We start from the raw sequence: 20,294 nt of genomic DNA, 5'->3' as shown, positions 1-20,294 counted from the left end.
GCTCCAGAAGATTCTGCGGGAATTGCTCCAAGAGTTGCTCTGGAGTTTGCTCCAAGAGTTCTTCCGGGAATTGCGCTAGGATTTCCTCCAGGAATTGCTCCAGGAATTTCTCCGGGAATTGTTCCAGGAGTTCCTCCAAGTAGAAATTTCTTCCGGGAATTATTCCAGAAGTTCTTTCGATAATTGCTGCGAAGTTCCTCCGGAAATCGCTCCAAGAGTTCTTCCGAGATCTGTTTCAGGAGTTCCTTCGTAAATTGCCCCAGGAGTTCTACCGAAAATTGGTTCTGGATTTCCTCTAGGAATTGGTCCAGGAGCTCCTCCGTGAATTGCTCCAGGGGTTCCTCCGGGAATGGCTCCAGGAATTCCTCCGGAAATCACTCCAAGAGTTCCTGCGTGAATTGCTCCAAGAGTTGCTCTGGAGTTTGCTCCAGGAGTTCTTCCGGGAATTGCTCTAGGAGTTCCTCCAAGAATTCCTCCAGAAACTTCTCCGAAAATTGCTTCAGGAGTTCCTTAGGGAATTGCTCCATGAGTTCCTCCGGAGTTTGCTCCAGAAGTTTCTCAGAAAGTTGCTTAAGAATCTCCCCGGGAATTGCTCCAGAAGTTCCTCCGGCAATTGTTGTAGAAGTTTCTTCGAGAATTGCTGCAGAGTTCCCCCGAAAATTGCTCTAAAAGCTCTTCCGGGAGCTGCTCCAGGAGTTTCTCCGGGAAATGCTCCTGGAGGTTCTTCGATAATTGTTCCAGGAGCTTCTCCGGAAATTGCTTCAGGAGTTCTCCAAGGAATTACTCCTGGACTTCCTCCGGGGATTATTCTAGGAATTTCTCCGATAATTGCTCCAGGAATTCCTCAGAGAGTTGCTTTAGGATGTCCTTCGGGAATTGCTCCAGATGATCTTTCGGGAATCGTTCCAGAAGTTCCTTCGAAAATTGTTCTAGGAGTTCTTCCGAAAATTGCTTCAGGAGTTCCTTCGGGAATTGCTCCAAGAGTTCCTCCGGAGTTTGCTCCAGGAGTTCCTCAGAGATTTTCTTTAGGATGTCTTCTGGGAATTGCTCCAGAAGATCTTTCGGGAATTGCTCCAGGGATTCCTTCGGAAATTGTTCCTGGACTTCCTTCAGGAATTGGTCAAGGATTTTCACCGTGAATTGCTCCAGCTTTTCCTCCGGGAATGGCTCTCGGAATTCCTCCGGAAATCGCTCCAGGAGCTCTTGTGGGAATAGCTCCTAGAGTTATTCTGGAGGTTGCTCCAGGATCTCTTCCGGGAATTGCTCTATGAGTTTTTCCAGGAATTTCACCGAAAATCGCTTCGGGAGTTCCTTCGGAAATTTCTCCAAGAGTTCCTTCGGAGTTTGCTCCAGGAGTTCCTCAGAAAGTTGCTTTAGAATACCCTCCTGGAGTTGCTCCAGAAATTCTTTCATGAATTGCTCCAGGAAAATATCTCCGGGAATTGCTCCAGGATTTCCTCAGAGTGTTGCTTTGGAATTTCCTCCGGGAATTGCTCCAGATGATCTTTCGAGAATTGCTCCAGGAATAACTTCGGCGATTGCTTCAGGAGTTCCTCCGAAAATTGCTACAGGAATTCATCGAAAATTTCTCCAAGAGTTCCTCCGGGATTTGCTCCAGGAGTTCCTCAGAGAATTGTTTTAGGAGGTCCTCCGAGAATTGCTCCAGGAGTTCCTTCGGAAACTTTTCTATATTTTTATCTGGAAATTCCTATAGTAGTTGCTACGCGAATTCCTCCGTGAGTTCCTCTGGAAATTTTTCCGGGAGTTCCTCCGGAATTTCATCCGACCCTAAGAGATGAACCAGCCTAGGGCTGAAAATCTCTATAATAAAGAAATAATAATAATTCATCCGACATTTCCTTTGGGAGCTCTTCTGGGAATAACTTCGGTATGTAGTTCCTCCAGCAATTCTTGTTGAAGTTACTTCGAAAATTTCCCAGGGGTTCCTCCGAAAATTGTTCGAAATTTCCTCCAGGATTTTTTTCGGTTATTTCTCCAGGACATCCTTCAGGAATTCATCCAGGAGTTCCTCCAGGAGTTTCTCGGAGTTCCTCTGGGAATTCTTCAAGGAATTCCTTTGGGAATTTATCTGAGAGTTTCAACGAAAGTTTTTTCCGAGAATTCCTGTAGTAGTTCCAACTCAAATTCCTCTTGCAATTCCCATAGAAGTTCCTTCACGAGTTCCTTTGGTAATTCATCCGGAATCGCCTTAAAGAGTTCCATAGTGGATGGATTTCAGTAGAAATTTTCCGGGAATTCCTCCGGTAGATCCTCCAGGAGTTCCTCCAGAATTTCTCAAGAAGTTTAAAAAAAAATCTTCTAGAAGTTCCCCCGGGAATTGCTATAGGAGCTCCTCAAGGAACTCTTTGAAGAGCTTTCCGGGAATGACTCGTGGAGTACCTCCGGAAAATGCTTCACGAGTTCCTTCGGGAATTGCTCCAGTTTCTGCGGGAATTGATCCAAGACTGCCTATGGGATGCGCATTAGATGTTTTATCGGGATTTGATCCAGGAGTTCCTCTGGTAATTGCTCCTGGATTTCCTCCGAGAATAGCTCCTGGATTTCCTCCGGAAGTCCCTCCGGGGATTGCTCCAAGAGTTGCTCTGAAGTTTGCTCCAGTGGTTCTTCCGGGAATTACTCCTGGATTTCCACCGGGAATCGCTCCAAAAATTCCCCGGGGAATTATACCAGGAGTTCCCCCAAGTAGAACTTACTCCGAATTGCTCCTGGACTTCCTCCAGGAATTGCTCAAGGAGTTCCTACGTGAATGGCTCCAGGAGTTCCTTTGGAAATTGCTCCAGGAGTTCTCAGAGAGTTGCTTTAGGATGTCCTTCGGGAATCACTCCAGAAGACCTTTCGGGAATTGCTCCAGGAATACCTTCGAAAATTGCTCGTGAACTTCCTCCAGGAATTGCTCAAGAAGTTCCTCCGTGAATTGCACCAGGTTTTCTCCGGGAATGGCTCCAGGAATTCCTCCGGAAATCGCTCCAGGAGTTCCTGCGTGAATTGCTCGAAGAGTTGCTCTGGAGTTTGCTCCAGGAGTACATCCGGGAATTGCTCTAGGAGTTCCTCCAGAAATTGCTCCAGGAATTTCTCCAAAAATTGCTTCAGGAGTTCCTTCGGGAATTTCTCTAAGAGCTCCTCCGGAGTTTGCTCCATGAGTTTCTCAGAAAGTTGCTTAAGAATGTCCTCCGGAAAATGCCCCAGAAGTTCTATCGGGAATTGCTCCAGGAGTTCCTTCGGGAATTGTTCTAGAAGTTTGTTCGAGAATTGCTGCAGAGTTCTTTCGAAATTGCATTAAGAGATTTTCGGGAGCTGCTCCAGCAATTTCTCCGTGAAATTCTCTAGGAGTTCCTGCGGGATTTGTTCCAGGAGTTCCTCCGGAAATTGCTTCAGGAGTTCTCCAAGGAACTGCTGATGGACTTACTCCGGGAATTGGTCCAGAATTTTCTCCGGGAATTGCTCCAGGAGTTCCTCATGGAGTTGCTTTAGGATGCACTCCGGGAATTACTCCAGAAGATCTCTCGGGAGTTGCTCCAGGAATTCCTTCGGGAATTGCTCCAGGAGTTCCTCCAGGAATTGTTCTAGAAGTTCCTTCGAGAATTTCTCTAGGAGTTCCTCCGAAAATTGGTCCAGAAGTTCTTCCAGAGTTTGCTCCAACAGTTCCTCCGTGAATTGCTTCCGGAGATTCTCCAGAAGTTCCTAAGAGAGTTACTTTAAGAGTTCCTCCGAGAATTGCTCCAGGAGTTCCTTTGGAAACTTCTCCTCTGGAATTTCATCCAACATTTCCTTCGGAAGCACATCTGGGAATTCCTCCGGTAAGGAGTTCCTCCTGCAATTCTTGTTGGAGTTACTTCGAAAACTTCTCCGGGGGTTCCTCCGAGAATTGTTCGAAATTTCCTCCAGGAGTTAATCCAGGAGAAGGAACTACATTCAGTAATACATCCAGGAGTTCCTTCAGGAGTTTCTCGGAGTTCATCGGGGAATTGCTCTAGGAGTTTCTCAGTTTCTTCGGGAATTCTCAGAGTTTCTACGAAAATTTCTCTAGTAGTTTTTCCAAGAATTCCTGTAGTAGTTCCGACTCAAATTTCTCTTGGAATTTCCCTGGAAGTTCCTTCACGAGTTCCTTCTGAAATTCCTCCACGTGTACCTCAGCGAATTACTCTAGGTGTTCTTGCGGAAATACCTTAAAAATTTCTTCCTTAAGTTTATCCAGAAATTCCTCCGGAAATTTCTCCAGGAGTTGCTCCGGTAATTGCTTCATGGGTTCCTCCAGGAATTCCTCCAAGACATCTTTTGGGCATTCCTGTGGGAAGTTTCCTAGGTGTTCCACTAAAAATTGCTCTGGGATTTCCTCTGGAAATTCCTTTAGAAATTTCTTCGAAAATTCCGAGAATTTCTTCCACTGGCAGTTCTTTCGGAAATTTCTCCTGGAGTTTCTCGGAAATTCCTCCGGAAATTGCATATGGAATTCTTCTTCCAAAAATTTCCGCTCATAGTTCATATTCTTTGGGCATACCGAGTTCCTACGGGAATTCTTGTCGGGGAAGTCTTTCCGGTAATTCACTTCGAAATTCCTCCGGATGTTCCGGAAATTCTTCCAGAAGCTAGTAGTTCCTCGTTGTACAGGAAATTCCTGTAGGGGTTCCACTGAAAAATCCTCTAAGAGTTCATCCGGGTATTCCGAGAGTTCTTTTGGGATTTTTTCGAGGAGTTCCTCTAAAAATTCATCTAGAAATACGGGAGTCACCGGGAATTCATATGAGAGTTCAACCAGGAAGTCCAAAAAAAGTTCCATTGAGAATTTCTTTAGAAGTTTCTCCTGGAATTCTCCACGGAGTTTCACCGAAAAATTCTCGTGGATTTCCTTCGGGAATTGCGGAATTTTTCATCCCTGAATACCTCTAGCAGTTATTCCGGATATTCCTCCTGAAACTTCTCTGGAAATTTAACCGGAAGTTTCATATGGACTTCCTCGCTGAAAACGACCTTACAGTGAAACACAATTGGTGGTTTTCTTAATATTAAATTTAACACAAAATGTAGTTTGAAATAAACTCAATTTCTTGCTAGCTCTGTTTTTTTTTTCATAAAACATAACAGTTGTGTCCACCACGACCAATTTCATTCAGCGCTAGCACTTATCTCCAGCTGCACAGTGCACACTAACAACAATTCAAAGAAATCAAGCAAAACCGAAAACACCTCATAGAGTCTATCATCGTTTTTCACTTCAGCACCTAGTTCCGACCTGCCACAAACAAGCCAGACAAGGTCACTTCCACTCAACAGTTTTTTTTTTCTTTTCGCTCGCTTCATAAAACATTACTGCAATAGCGCAACAACCCGTCCTAGGAAGTTTGTTGCTACAGAATAATGCAGCGTTTATGGGAGAAATTTCCTCTGCATTAGGTGGCGTGCTGTCGCTGCCCGACCAGAAGCACATAACAAGATCAATTATGACAACTGTTGTTAGAAATAACAATAGTTGAAATAATTCTGTTATAAGGATTTTTCTGTATGAATATCTATAACAAAATTATATTATCATTTGTTATATTTTAGGGACAAAATTATAACAAAACTTGATTCATTTATTCAAACAGATGTATAACAAAATTTGTTATATTTTGTATTATAATTTGATTACCTCTAACATACTTTCGTAACACGTTTTTGCGATCTTTGTTGTATTTTTTGTAACAAAATTGTATAAGATTTTTTGTGTTGTGGCGAAAAAGATTGGTAATTTTTGTTAATTTTGTCACTCGAGCCAATAGATTAATAACAAAACTTGTAACTAATTTGTTCTGAACTTTATTTCTCTCATCTAGTCGGATGGCGCTAACTTTTAGACTAAAGCAGTGTGGTATCAGCCAGAAGTTCAGTGAAGGCGAGCAAAAAAGCAATATCGAGCGAGAAAACTAACTCGAAACATGCAGCTGATGGAACATTCTCCAGTGCCTCACTCAATCACTCGAACTGAAACCGACAAGCGGCCACTATTATGATGATTTCATATGTTTACACATGCAAGCAGCATGCATGCATGCATGCAGTCATACATGCACTGCCACTAACAAGCAGGCTTGCCGGGTGGAGGGTGCAATTGCAGTTTCTTTGGGTGACCAGAGGTGTTATAAAATTGGTTGAACGATTGACCTTGACCAAGTTGCTGAATTTCACCGGAATTCGTTTGTCAAATTTATTCATGGAAGCGCTACGAGCGATACTAAATACGATGCCGGGCTTGAGAGAAAAAGGTTCTGATGTTATCTTCACAAGAATATTTTACGAATTGATCACAGCACATTCAAGAAATCAAACTTCTATACGCGTCCACAATAGGTCCCCGGCTCAATTCAGTTGCACCACATTTGGTGCATCCATATAGACAAGAGCGAGGAGCAGCAATAAATGATCCACTAAACCATACGGTCGTTCCATAAATGCAATGCCATTATTGATAAGCTATATAGAAATAACGATCACGACGATGACCAAGCTGAATCGTTTGTCACTCCCGAATGGTCGTCGGTGTACCACCCCCGTCGCAATATATTTGATGCTTCGTTGATCATCATCAAAAAGTCCGTTGATCGTGCTGACAGTAATGGTGGTGCTTGGAAATAATAACAGAGAGGTAATAATCGCAAACTTTTTTTGGATCATTTCGAGTGGAGCAATCGTAAATATATACCACTGAATGAACCAAGCAGGGGACATATGTATGTATTATCGTACAAAATTGAGCCGGACAATGCAATTGTAGGTAGCTGTCGGTGTTCCTCCAGTAAAACGCACATACGCTGATAGTTACAAAAATCTACTTTTTTGCTACAACAGTTCAAGGTTCCGATCGTTCATATGCCATGTCATTGCTGCTAGGATGCGTAAAATGTTTGTTTTGCAGAAAGTCATGGATTGGTGAACATCCATGAATCGACGGACGGGTACTTTCAATCACCGGTTTTCGACCTTCAATTATTAGTGGTGCGAAGAACGGCACCAGCACAGACAACAACGGGCAACTGTTTTTTTTTTCTGATCTGATTGGTATGAGCTATAGGTCCATATTGCTAGAATGGTAGACGAGCGGGCGTTCTGCAAGACCATGTTGAGGGTAACGAATTCGATTCCTGGTCGACCCAGGAACTTTTCGTAATGAAAATATCCTTGACTTCCTAGAACATAGGGTATCTTCGTGCCAGCCACACGATACTTAGTAGCATTCTAATATGGATGTTACGCAAAGAATATATTACTTAAGGTGAAATGGCAAATAATACAGATATAATACAGATTGTCCGATGCTGCTTAACATTTATCAATAGTGGGCTTTGCAGACGATATAGGCATAATAGTGAGAGGAAAGTATGACGAAACTGTTTCGGAGAGAATGCGAAGGGCCCTAAACTATACACATTCATGGTGTATGTATTAAGGAGGGCCTTAGCATCAACCCGTCAAAAGTCGTAATTGTCCCTTTCACTAGGAGAAGGAATATCAACCTAAGAGCTTTTCTGCTTGGAGGGATACAAATTCATCCTAGTGATCGAGTCAAATACTTAGGTTTGATTCTGGATGTCAAACTGAACTGGAATGCTCAAATTGAATCCGTGATCGGTAAGGCAACAAGTGCGTTTTGGTTATGCTCCAAAACTATTGGCAGAAAGTGGGGCGAAACCAAAAATGATAATGTGATAATGTAAAAACAAAAGAGGCTACCACGCAATCAAAGCTTGCAAAAATTCAACGTCTTGCGTCCATTGCTGTTACAGGAGCGATGCGCAGCACTCCATCAAATGCTTTAGATGCGATTCTCAATCTGCTACCTTTGCACGAGTACGTGCAATTAGAAGCAGAAAAGGAATTGCTGCGACTTAAACGAGTTGAAAAGTTTATGCTAGGTGATCTTGTAGGTCACCTGAGCATTTCACAATACTTCCAAAACAGGCCAGTAATGAAAATGATTTAAGACTGGATGAAACCTGTGAAGAACCATGATGTTCCTTAGAAGTTGCACGAAACAACTCTTGCAGATAGGGAAGTCGGAGGTCCCACTGTTCGTCAAGGATCAATCAAATTCTTTACAGATGGCTCTAAAGTTGGAATAAAAACGGGAGCAGGAATCTACGGCCCTGGAATTCAAAAAGCAGTGGCGATGGGACACTATCCTACGGTGTTTCAAGCAGAGATTCTTGCTATTTTGAAATGCGCAGAAAATACAGATATGCAAATATTTGTATTTTCTCAGATAGTCAAGCTGCACTAAAAGCCTTGTGCGCTTACAACTTACTGGGTTACAGGTCACTGCGGCATTGACGGGAATGAAATGGCAGACGAGCTTGCTAAAAGTGGTTCCAATTTACAATTTGTTGGTCCAGAACCATTCTGTGGTATATCAAACTGTACAATTAAAATGGATCTGAAACGCTGGGCTGAGCAGAGGGTGATATCCAATTGGATGGACGTCAAAAATTGCAATCAGTCAAAACGATTTATAACACCAAATGCTTATAAAACCAAAAAGCTCTTAGAGCTCAACAAGAGAGCTCTATGTACATACACTGGCCTAGTAACTGGGCACTGCCCGAGCAGGTATCACTTGAAAAATATTGGCCAGATTCAGAGTGATATCTGTCGTTTCTGTAATACGGAACGTGAAACCTCGGAACATCTGCTTTGCAGTTGTGGTGCTTTATACACGCGCAGGCAAAGATTTCTAAATAGTGGTTGCTAGCAACCCAGTGAGATCTGGTCTGCAGAACCTGGGAAGGTCTTGGGGTTTATTAATTCCATTGCACCTGACTGGGAGACGACGCGTCGTGGCAGAAGCTGATTACTTGACACATGGTAATTAGCTGGCAAGACGCGAATTTCAAAACGGGACATGCCACAAAATTTCAGCTTATTGGATACAGTGGCTTAATTTCCCCAACAGGGGAGGAAAATAATAATATAACATTTATCATGTAAAGGAAGGAGCGTCAACAACAAAATCTCAATTTTTGGCCTATTTTGCCAAGCGTATACATTTCTTCACAAGCCTCAGTTTAACTTGTGGTCTTCTACAAAGTTTTTCGGGGTATTCTAGACTATACTTTCCCGTACACAATCTTATACAAATTTTAATGGCAATGTGAAATATCGCTCCTAAATTTTGCCAAGTTATATTGTACGCTTAAAGGAAACGAAAAAGCTTCGTTGCAAAATATCGTTACGTTAAGTTAATTAGAAAGAATATCTTAAGGTTAAAATAAGGAATTTAAATCTTTAATAAATATTTCCGTAGTAACCGAAAATGTTTGTAACAATTGAAAATAAGAAAAAAAAAAAAAAAAAGGCTGAGGGTCCGTCCATATACCACATGAACTACTAGGAGATCAAGTAGAGTCTAGCCTTGTCCACGGAATGGCCTGGGGGACTGTTAAACATTCACGTGAACTTCAAAAATAAAATAAAACCAGCAACGAATCAAACCATATGTATATTTGAAGTGATTCTCCTTCGAATTAGCTTGTTTGGAACAAGTGCCAACTACAAAATTTAAATGGTTTTGGCAGTTTCCTAACTCGGGAGCAGCCTATGGTGTGTATACTCAATTCATAAAAAAAAATACTAAACACGCTCAAAAAGATAAGTTTTTTCTAGCAAAACAGTCATCTATCTGGAGAAAAATATAACTAGAAGGCACAAAATGTCGCTAATTAACATATGAAATGTGTGAAAAAAAAATCGCGTTCTGGTGAGATTCGGACCCACGACTTCTTATTCGCGAGTCATCTATCTATCCACAAAAATAGCGTTTTTTGCTATTTTTTACCATCTTTTCAGTTGAAAATCACTTTGAAACAAAAAGCAATAAGTACGTTTACTTAGTACTACGGCAAACTCAAAAATTCAAAAAAATAAATAAAATAAAATAAAATCTGTACGGCATAGAATTAATTCCACACCCTGCCATTCAAAGATACAGATCCTGCGGGAATTTAGCTAAACCAATAAACATGGAATCATTTCGCATCGTTCTATTTACTTTTGCGACATGGACTGAATAGATAAATAGAATTCCGCATAAAATAATCACATCAAGTCGCATTCACCCCAATGTTATTCGGCAAACTTTCAGATAAAACTACAAGGTTAAATTCATCCATACATTGTTTTTCGATAGCATGCTTCTGAACTGAGATAATAGCAAATGAATGTAAATTTTCGCAAATGAATGGTTGCAACCTTGATTCACACATTGGAAAATGTGTGTTTGTTTATGAAAAATATAACAAAAAAAAATTTCAGAGGCCCAATTACAATATATTTTGAAACGCATTTCAGCCCTTTGATTTAAGCATATTCCTAAATTCCCCCGATACGGCCCTGCCCTGAAATGCCTGGAAACGCCCCTGAAACCTCCACAACCTGTTTTAAGTGCCCTTGTAATAATCATAATCAATTAAAAATGCCTCTGAAACCCCTGAAATGCTCTAAAAATGTTCATGAAACTCTCTGAAATTCTCTGAAGTTACTCTGAAATACCTTGAAATGCCCCTCACACCCCTTGTAACGCCCTTGAGATCCCATAAATTGCCCTTAAAGCACCTTAAAACGTCCTGGAAACCCCATAATACTATTGAAATGCCCCTGAATTCTCCGTAATCCCATTAAAACGCCAACAAAACCTGACAGAACGCCTTTGAAAGGCTCCTGCTAATCCCTGAAATCCCCCTGAAGTACCTTGGAACCCTCTTCTTTGGGCTCTCTGGGAACTCTGTACAAGAGTGGAACAAACCTCTCTTGAGCAAATTTTAGCTTAAGAAACTATTGTTCAGCTAGTTGTGTTACTTGAGTAGCTTCATAGCAAATGTCCAGGAGCTAGACCTGTTCTCGCGATTTATATTCCCCCATTAAAGCCCGAACTTAATTTGTGCACAAATTTCCCTCTTTTTATGTCTTTTTTAAGTTTATGCACATTTTTAATTTATATGCTTAAAAAATATTCCAGTGTATTACTGGCTAGATTACTAAAGAATTTTTCAAAATTTTGTTTACATTTCTTGAAGGAAAAACTTCTAATTTGACGATTCTGGATTCTACAAGTAACAGGAATTTCTCAGCTCTGGCAGTTTGAGGTCTGAGTGGGTAGCAGCAGCTTTGTATGCTCCTACATCCAACGTAACGTTTTGGTTATCTTTATATTACCTTCTTCAGGGAATACAAGTTAACTTTGTTGTTTATTGGTGTGAAATTTTACATTTGTTGGTCCTATAATTAGCCTATAACTTTTAAGCTCCCGGTGAAAATTCGAGGATGTCGTTAAAAACACAATCAGTTTGATTAACTTTAAAAGTAACTAAAACTACCCAAGTAACCACAAAATACTTATTTCGCTTTGTGTGATATCCTAGGCATCTACAATGGTTCGCGATCTACAGTTCGCGAAGATTTTTTTTCGATATTCTCCACAGTTAACAGTATCGCCGATATTGTTTCCGTATGTAGTCGTTATTGTTATCGACGATAAAAAATAACAGACGTTAACTTTTTCGGCGATAACGATAAGTTATTGATTAACATCTGAGACAAACAAAAGTAGTGCTTCACACCACTAAACAAAAAAAGCCAAATCTTTTTCCCTGAAGACGATTTAAAGCTACCGGAGCTGGTGGGGGTGAGTATTAGTGAAAATGTTTCGTGTTTACCATATACGATGTTTGGCTATTAGGGGCTGTCCATAAACCACGTGGTAATTTTTTCCTGAATTTTAGACCCCCCCCCCCTCCCCCACCACGGTCTTGCGTGGTTTCAGGCTACCCCCCACCCCCTACCCCGTGGACCACGTGGTTTTTTCATGTGCGATTTTTTTTGTCAATGCCAATTTAATCGTTTGGATTCCCTAGACTGAGAAAGCCAAAAACTCCAAAACAAAATAACCACAACAAAATAACAACAAAGTGTATCATTGTGATTTCTAAACTATAGGGGGATTAGGGGCATAATGGACACCCTTAGCAAATGAGTTTGTTAGCAGACAAAAACTTAATATATTATCAGTTGGCTTACAACTTTAACTTGTTTCCTACATATTTCAATCATTTACAGCAGGTAGAATGTCATTATTGTGAAGCAATAATGAATTGTAAACCGTGTGTTTTTTGGGGCTGACAGGAAAGGTACGGGGCGAAACAGACACCCATCGGGGCATAATGGACACCCCTGCATATTTTATGCTGTACCTTTGATAATATCGACCAGTTAAGTAATTTGCCTACGGAAATCAATATCACAGATATAATACTCCAGCTTAGACGAGTTTACATAACATAAAAGTTTATTAACTAAACTTAGGGAACGTCCATAAATTACGTCACGCTTTTAGGGGGGAGGGGGGGTTCAGTAACGTGTGACAACCCATACAAAAATTTCAGAGGTCTCATACAAAAAGTGTGACATAGGGGGGAGGGGGGGTTGAAAATGGGCAATTTTTGCGTGACGTAATTTATGGACGCTCCCTTAAGGCTAAAATAATCGGATTGATTTTTTCCAAACTTTCTAAAACGCCTAAGCGAAAACGGCAATAACTCTGAAACTAGCGTCTTATTCTCCCTTTTCTCCACTCCAAATCGATGTTGTTAAAGTCAGCGATGTGTTGCATGCGATCACAGTCTTTGAAGGGGCGGCTTTGGAAGCTTGAAAACGTTTGAAATTTAGCCGCTCCAAAACAACCGGGACAATACGCCCCATCAAGGGAAAAACGTCCAGGCCCGTAATAAAACTGTTCCATTGGGTAATTCCACCACATGCTCATCCTAGGAGGGTCTTTCAACAACTGTTTACCGGCATAAAAGTTACAAAATAGCACCAGGTAACAGAACTAAATTCGTTTCTTATTTTTCTGGCCAACTAGCACCGTTCGACTACCGTTGTTTAACGTCGGCTGGGTCTAGGAGCTAAGTCTTAAATTTTGAGGCCCAGGGAGACAGCCACCACAGCTGGGACCCTACATATCGAACCCATCAACACACGGCTTTACTTCCTATCCGAGGGAAGACGTGATCACGGATTTTATGTCTCAGAAAATCCCACCGGCGTCGACGGGAATTGAAACCCGACCGATTGGGGAGAGAGGCACCACACTTACCACTACATCACCGAGGCCGACCTAACTTCGTTTACAAGTCCGCTTACGGGAGGTAGAATATTACGTCAAACCCCTTGAGATTTTTTTGTTTTTTTGCCTTTCTCGTACACTAAGTGTACTGGAAAGGCTATATGTTCACTCCAAAAACGACTTTTTGATAGAAGGCTCGGAGGGTCAAGTCACATATACCAATCAACTCAGCTCGACGAATTGAGGTGATGTCTGTGTGTGTGTATGTGTGTGTGTGTGTGTGTGTGTGTGTGTGTGTGTGTGTGTGTGTGTGTGTGTGTATGTGTGTGTGTATGTGTGTGTACAAATAAACTCACATCACTTTTTAGCAGTAAACCTCAACCGATTTTAATGACCGACGGTTCATTCGACGCGGAATCTGGTCCCATTGTTTCCTATTGAAAATGGTTCGGATCGGTCCAGCCGTTCCGGAGTTATGGTCATTTACGTGTTTCGGACCAGTACTTTCGGAAGGGGCCATACATAAAAATGTAACAAACACATACATGCGACACATCAAACTGCGGCATTTTGGATAACCTGATGAACAGTCAGCAAGAAAACAGTCTCAGACCATATCTGAACCAGAAGTGTTCCGGAACCGGTTCCAGGAGTCCCACCGGAAGTGGCCTAATATAAAAGTGAACCAAATCCATGCATGCGACACATCAAAATGCGGCATTTTGGATAACTTGATGAACAATCAGCAAGAAAACAGTCTCAGACCATATCTGAACCGGTAGTGTTCCGGAACCGGTTCCGGGAGTCCCGCCGGAAGTGGCCAAATATAAAAGTGAACCAAATCCATGCATGCGACACATCAAATTGCGGTATTTTGGATAACCTGATGAACAATCAGCAAGAAAACAGTCTCAGACCATATCTGAACCGGTAGTGTTCCGGAACCGGTTCCGGGAGTCCCGCCGGAAGTGGCCAAATATAAAAGTGAACCAAATCCATGCATGCGATACATCAAATTGCGGCATTTTGGATAACCTGATGAACAGTCAGCAAGAAAACAGTCTCAGACCACATCTGAACCAGTAGTGTTCCGGAACCGGTTCCGGGAGTCCCGCCGGAAGTGGCCAAATATAAAAGTGAACCAAATCCATGCATGCGACACATCAAATTGCGGCATTTTGGATAACCTGATGAACAGTCAGCAAGAAAACAGTCTCAGACCATATCTGAACCGGTAGTGTTCCGGAACCGGTTCCGGGAGTCCCGCCGGAAGTGGCCAAATATAGAAGTGAACCAAATCCATGCATGCGACACATCAAATTGCGGCATTTTGGATAACCTGATGAAAGTCAGCAAGAAAACAGTCTCAGACCATATATAAACCGGTAGTGTTCCGGAACCGGTTCCGGGAGTCCCGCAGGAAGTGGCCAAATATAAAAGTGAACCAAATCCATGCATGCGATATATCAAAGCGCGACTTTTTTGATAACCCAATGAAAGGTTGGCATAAAAAAAGACTCAGACCATATCTGAACCGATAGTGTATCGGAACCGGTTCCGGATGTCCCGCTTCACATATAAAAGTGATCCAAACCCATGCATGAGGCACATCAAACTACGGAATTTTCGATAACCTGATGAGCAGTTAGCAAGAAAACAGTCTCAGACCTTATATGAACCGGTAGTGTTTCAGAACCGGTTCCGGGTGTTCCGCCGGAAGTGGCCGTATATAAAAGTTGACAAAACTCTTGCATGCGGCAAATCAAATCACGGCTTTTTCGACAACTTGATGACCGGTTATTGAGGAAGTAGGCTAAGACCACATTATGGACTGTCAGTAGTGCCGAAACTAGTTCCCTCCGAAAGCGGCTAAATATGAAATTGAACCAAACCCATGGCTTTTTTGATAACCTAATAAACTTTAGCAAGCAAATAGGCTCAGACTATTTAAGAGACTATCGGTAGTGTTTTGCAACCGGTTCCGGGCCGGAAGTGACACCAAACCCATGCATGCGATACCTCAAATCACGGCTAAACCATAGCGGCATTTTTGATAATCTGATGAACAGTCAACAAGAAAATAGTCTCAGGCCACAGTAGTTCGGAATCGGTTGCGGGTGTGATTTGATAGAAGTGAACCAAAACCATGCATGCGGTACATAAAATCGCGGCATTTTCAAAAATTTGCCGAACGGTTAGCAAGAAAATAGCCTCAAATCACATCAATTTCCGGCTTTCCAGGTCACGTGATGAACAGTTGACAAAAACATAGTCTAAGACCATATTTGAGACAACCGGAATCAGTTCCAGGTGTCCCGCCGGAAGTAGTCAAACGTAAAATTTAACCAAACCCATGCAAGCTGCACATCAAATAGAGGAATTATAAAGGTTAACAAAATAAATGTCAAAGCGATCTCTTCAAATCACACCATTTCAGATTCCTGCGGTGTAAATGTATAGTAGGATGGATCAACGTTTTATATAAAAATATAATTTAATCGCGTCAACCTTATACAGTTTTTCAATCTCCAATCTCCTTATGCTTCTAAAATTACTGCTCACAATTTGGGTGCGGCTGGTTGAGCCCTCACTCTTCTCATTGCGATTGAAATTTGAATGGAAAATTTACATTTTCTGCATTTTCCTCGTAGGAAGGTCAAATTTTACATGAATCGTGTTACCAATGATAATAAAATATAGCCTAAAGTGTGCTGAAATAAACATTGGCGAAGATCACAAAGTGATCTGTGATTATGAATAAAGTTAACCTTCTTCAAGCATTAGCTGACGCTCACCCCGCTGCCGTAGTGGATGGAATGGGATCACAATGACCCCAATACACGACTAGGGTTAAGGTGGTCAAGCAGTCAACTGAGAGGTCTGATCTTTTTCTGCTCTGTTTTGTTGTTGAACATAACATCGGAATATGTATCATCAATAAGTTTCGAAAATCGATGATGGCTTTGTTAAAATTGTTGCTAGTGTAAAGTGTTTTCAGGATTCAGGAACATTTTGGCTAACGTCGAAGAAAAGTTTATGAGTACATATTCGACGAGAAAGGCACTATCACCACTAGGTGGATTAATCTGGTTTATTTTTTGAATATTTCTTTTTTTTTGGTTTTTTGTTTCAATCAACAAACGGATCAGCTTGATGGCAATTATTCTTTAATATTTGAGATTTGTTATCGATCACGCTTGCGAAAATTGCTCATCTGTGGAGCGGACCTGGTGTGATGGTTAGAACACTTGACTATCACGCCGAAGACCTGGGATCGAATCCCACTCCCGACAAACTCGCAAATTGTGAGTTCTTCCTTCGGAAGGGAAGTAAAACGTGGGTCCCGAGATGAACTAGCCAAGGGCTAAAAATCTCGTTAATACAGATAAAAAAAATCGCTCATCTTTTCAGAAGGTGCGCCTTTTTGATCCCACAACTGCACCACCGTACTCGCGCTGTATACAACGAGCGAGGTTTTTTTTGGTGGTGTTGAACTTTTTACAACGGTGCGCGTCCTAAAGAGTTAAATCGATGGAAATGAAGGGGAATGTTCTGCCTCAGTGGGGCGTATTATACCCATTTACCCCAGTAATGATGTATTTTGTGTCACGTTAGCCCACAGCTCCTACGAATTCTTAAACTGGTGCCAAAGCTCCTTTCTACAGGAAGCACTTAAACATTGCCCGAACTTGCCAGAACGCCTATATTCATTTTGCATGATTTTCGGGAACTTTCTACATAAAATCAATGCATGTATTATTTTTTCCAACTAATATCCTCGAAATATGTTTCATTTTAGAATTTTTCATTATTTTAACTCGTTAAACGGACATTAAAGTTGTTTAAAAACGTATTTTAATGAAAATTGTCGATTTTAGATAGGTATTTTATGAATCGGTTAATATCTCAAGAATAGTAGGCTTTGGAAATTTGACGTCTTCAGCAAACTTTTTCAGCATGAATAGCCGAAGACACCATATCGCTAAAATGTAATTTGGCCAAAATGACTTATAGGACTTTTATGCGAATAACGTAAGAAAAATTACCTACCGCTCAGAATATCGACCTTGTTCATAGAAATATTTTCTCTGAAGACTTCAAATGAGTATCTCAGCATCTCGACGAGCTAGAGGTTTTTTCCGTGTATTTTCAGACCTGCCCCAGTGTGGGACGTAAAGAAATAACAACCAAAAGTAGGCATCGACGAGAAAAGCGTCCATTAAAATGTTAGAACTTTTGAGCTAATATAATTTTAAATACTATCCAATATTATCTCGGTTTATCTTCTGTCGTGTATTAAGCAAAAACCAAGTTTACAAACATTCGAATTTCCAGCAAGACCATGTTGTGAGCGACGGGTTCAATAACTGGTTGGCCTGCTTCATGATATGCACATGCAAATTATTCATTGGCAGAGGTAGCTCTATGTTCATAATTGTAGAATAATTCGTAAATAACAACATTTGGCTTGGTGCTATTTCATCAGGTCAGATCTATCAAGGGTAGAACAGCCATTAACATGTAGAATTAGTCTAAGGTAAGCTATCATAGACAAACTCAGTTGAACATTTTACAGACCACAACGTTACCTATATCAATCCTCAATCAATTGTTTTGTTTTGATCAGAACACAGGATTTTCTATGCTTCTCAGGTTCCTGTAATGTTTATATTATCTGTATCATATTCGTCTAATTGAAAAATTGACACTCAAGACAACATTAGCAAAGGGCTTGAGTGTATGTAATTGCGTCACTTATGACGAGATTTACGCATGGATGATCATCCAACTAGTAAACAAGACGGTGCCATGTGAGGTATCACCAGACAAGCGGCTCGTCTGTACATTGTTGAGTTAAGAACACACTTGTTCAAATCCAGCAATTGTCGGTGCAAAAAAACAGTTTTGTTTTGGCTAATAGTATATGATAATCCTGAAATGGTTTTCTATCACAGTTGTTACTACAATCGTATCGCTTCTCAACAAACAATTCCGAAAACATCTGGATTAACTTGACCTAATGAATGCAAGTCTCGGTTTTGTAAATCAAACCTATAGCCATTGGTAAAAAAAATCGAATGAATTTTGTTTTTGATCACGCAGACCAATAACAGCAACAACAAAAATAGTGTCACACGCATTTTCCCGGACGTCCTCATGCTCCCCTGTGATTCACACACGTGTTCATCAGAATTTCCTTTCGTCACCGATTTTCCACCCACAGCCGATGTGACAAACTGTAACCACACGCACACCCAGTCAAAACCAGCTAGCCAGCCAGCCAGCCAACCAACCGGCATTCCTCACCAAAGACGTCGACGACGTAAAGATTTTCCATCGTCATAGATAACCATCGACCGTTACACACTCCACACACTACTGCCTGGTTTTAAAAATAGTGCAATCCTCTATTTTTGCTCTCGTCAGCTTACTTCCAAGCACTCACAACACATGGGCGCATCTTCTGTTTCTTCTGGGGTCGTAACACTTAATCACTTCACCTATTTCGACAGCATTGCGCCATAAATCGGCGCACACAGTTCGATTTTGCTTCGCTGTTGAACCTCACCTTTTGAACAATATCACGACTCACGAGCGGTTATCAACTTTCTGTGCGGTCACAGCTCATCACAATTCACAACAGGCAATCATCACGCTTGCATCCTCTTTTCCTAGTATTCCCAAGCTGAAAGTTTCAAATAAAGGACAGAACGTCAGTGAACATTGTTGATTTTGATTTGATCAATTTCGAACAGAGTCATCAAAATTATTTGAAATTCAGTTAATTTTACTGAATTCTTCAGCAAACTTTTTCTGATTGCTGAAATTCGACAATTATTTACTGAAAGTCTTCAATTTTACTGAAACTGTCAGCCTGGAAAACGTCAGCAAACTTCTTTTAGTTTAAACACCAATAGCATACCAATCGATCCTGGATCGCCCCGTGCGCGACAAGGATAACGTCGTTACGCGCTGTTTTCGCCACGCGATTCCCGTCGAACGCGAATGGAGAGAAAATAAAAACAAGAATCTGCGAGCTGGAAATTCGAAAATAATAACAGAAAAAATAAAACCGTCGACGACGACAGCACGGCGGCGGCGGCCAATTCGGGTTCTGTTCGCGGCAAAAGTTCAAAACCTAATGTTGCATGGAATTGTACGACCGGCCGCTATAACTAAGCTAAGTGGCATGCCGGGCGCGGGCTCGGCGGTAAGAGGGCATACCTATTAACTCCACACGATTCAGCTGAGTATAGAGGTAGTAACTGCGGTGGTTCTGCTGGTGGCACCACTGACTGGCTGACGACTGTTGCATGCTGCGCTGTGGATGTTCGATATTTCGGGCAGAGTCCAACTGGCGACAACGACGCGACGGTGACGATTGTGTTCTGCACCGTGTCGTCTCCCAGCTGACTAGGAGAAGAAGCACGGGTAGTATACCGTACCGCGCTCTACAATTCTGGATCCAATGAATCCAAACCTACGTAACTACAAAGTCTCGAAGACGACTCTTGATTGTGAATCGTCATCCTATCACATCATCAACCGCGTGGTGGTCACCCTACCGGAATTTCTCCCAACCTTCTTACCAGCACATACCATAGTATCGCGCCGGTAAGGGTATGCGATATATCCAAAAATGGAGTTAGTGGTGCTTTGAGATGGTTGAAGAATTCTTGATGTTTTCAAAATTCGGTGACACCTAATGGACTATTTGATTTATGAGGTCCATTTCATCCTCTAAGTTAAAGTGACCAGATGATCAGAGCTCCAACGCGGGACATTGATTTGGAAAGATGCATAGTAAGGTGAAATCATGATTTTTTTTTATTAACGAATAGGGAATCGCGCCACTTGGGCGGTGCCTTCTATATTCGTCTGTTTTCCACTATAACTCAGTCAAATTTGAACCAATTGACACAAATTTTGGAATGTGGTGAGATAGGTATAGTATCTACCCGTGTACAACATCTCAAGTCAATTGGTTCAAAATTGACTGAGTTATAGTGGAAAACAGAAGAATATAGAAGCCACCGCCCAAGTGGCGCGATACCCTACTAAGCGATTTTTTTTGTTCGTGGAATACGAAGCACTCATTTCTTCTACCAAGCATATCTTTCTGCGTTGTGAGCTGTGAGAAGTGAGACAAACTCATAAACATTTTTCTACAGTCTTCAAAAGA

General features: G+C 41.5%; 1 protein-coding gene across 5 annotated transcripts in view; it reads right to left on the bottom strand.

Annotated features, from left to right (window-relative positions):
- LOC109621844 (P protein) overlaps positions 1–20,294 on the bottom strand; it is a 284,696-nt gene that overhangs the window by 178,480 nt on the left and 85,922 nt on the right. The window contains exons 1-2 of one of the 5 annotated variants that reach the window (XM_062849513.1): positions 19,035–19,253; positions 18,681–18,797 (exon numbers count right to left, since the gene is read on the bottom strand). The exons of 3 other annotated variants lie outside the window; for them this stretch is intronic. The gene's annotated coding sequence lies outside the window, so the exon portion shown is untranslated. Of the gene's footprint in view, positions 1–18,680; positions 18,798–19,034; positions 19,254–20,294 lie in introns of those variants that run through there. One more of the 5 variants, XM_062849514.1, reaches the window with a different exon arrangement.

Source organism: Aedes albopictus, chromosome 2 (assembly GCF_035046485.1).
Source record: "Aedes albopictus strain Foshan chromosome 2, AalbF5, whole genome shotgun sequence".
Taxonomy (NCBI): Eukaryota; Metazoa; Arthropoda; class Insecta; order Diptera; family Culicidae; genus Aedes; species Aedes albopictus.
Note: the sequence above shows the minus strand (reverse complement) of the source record. Positions and strands in the feature narration are given on the sequence as shown.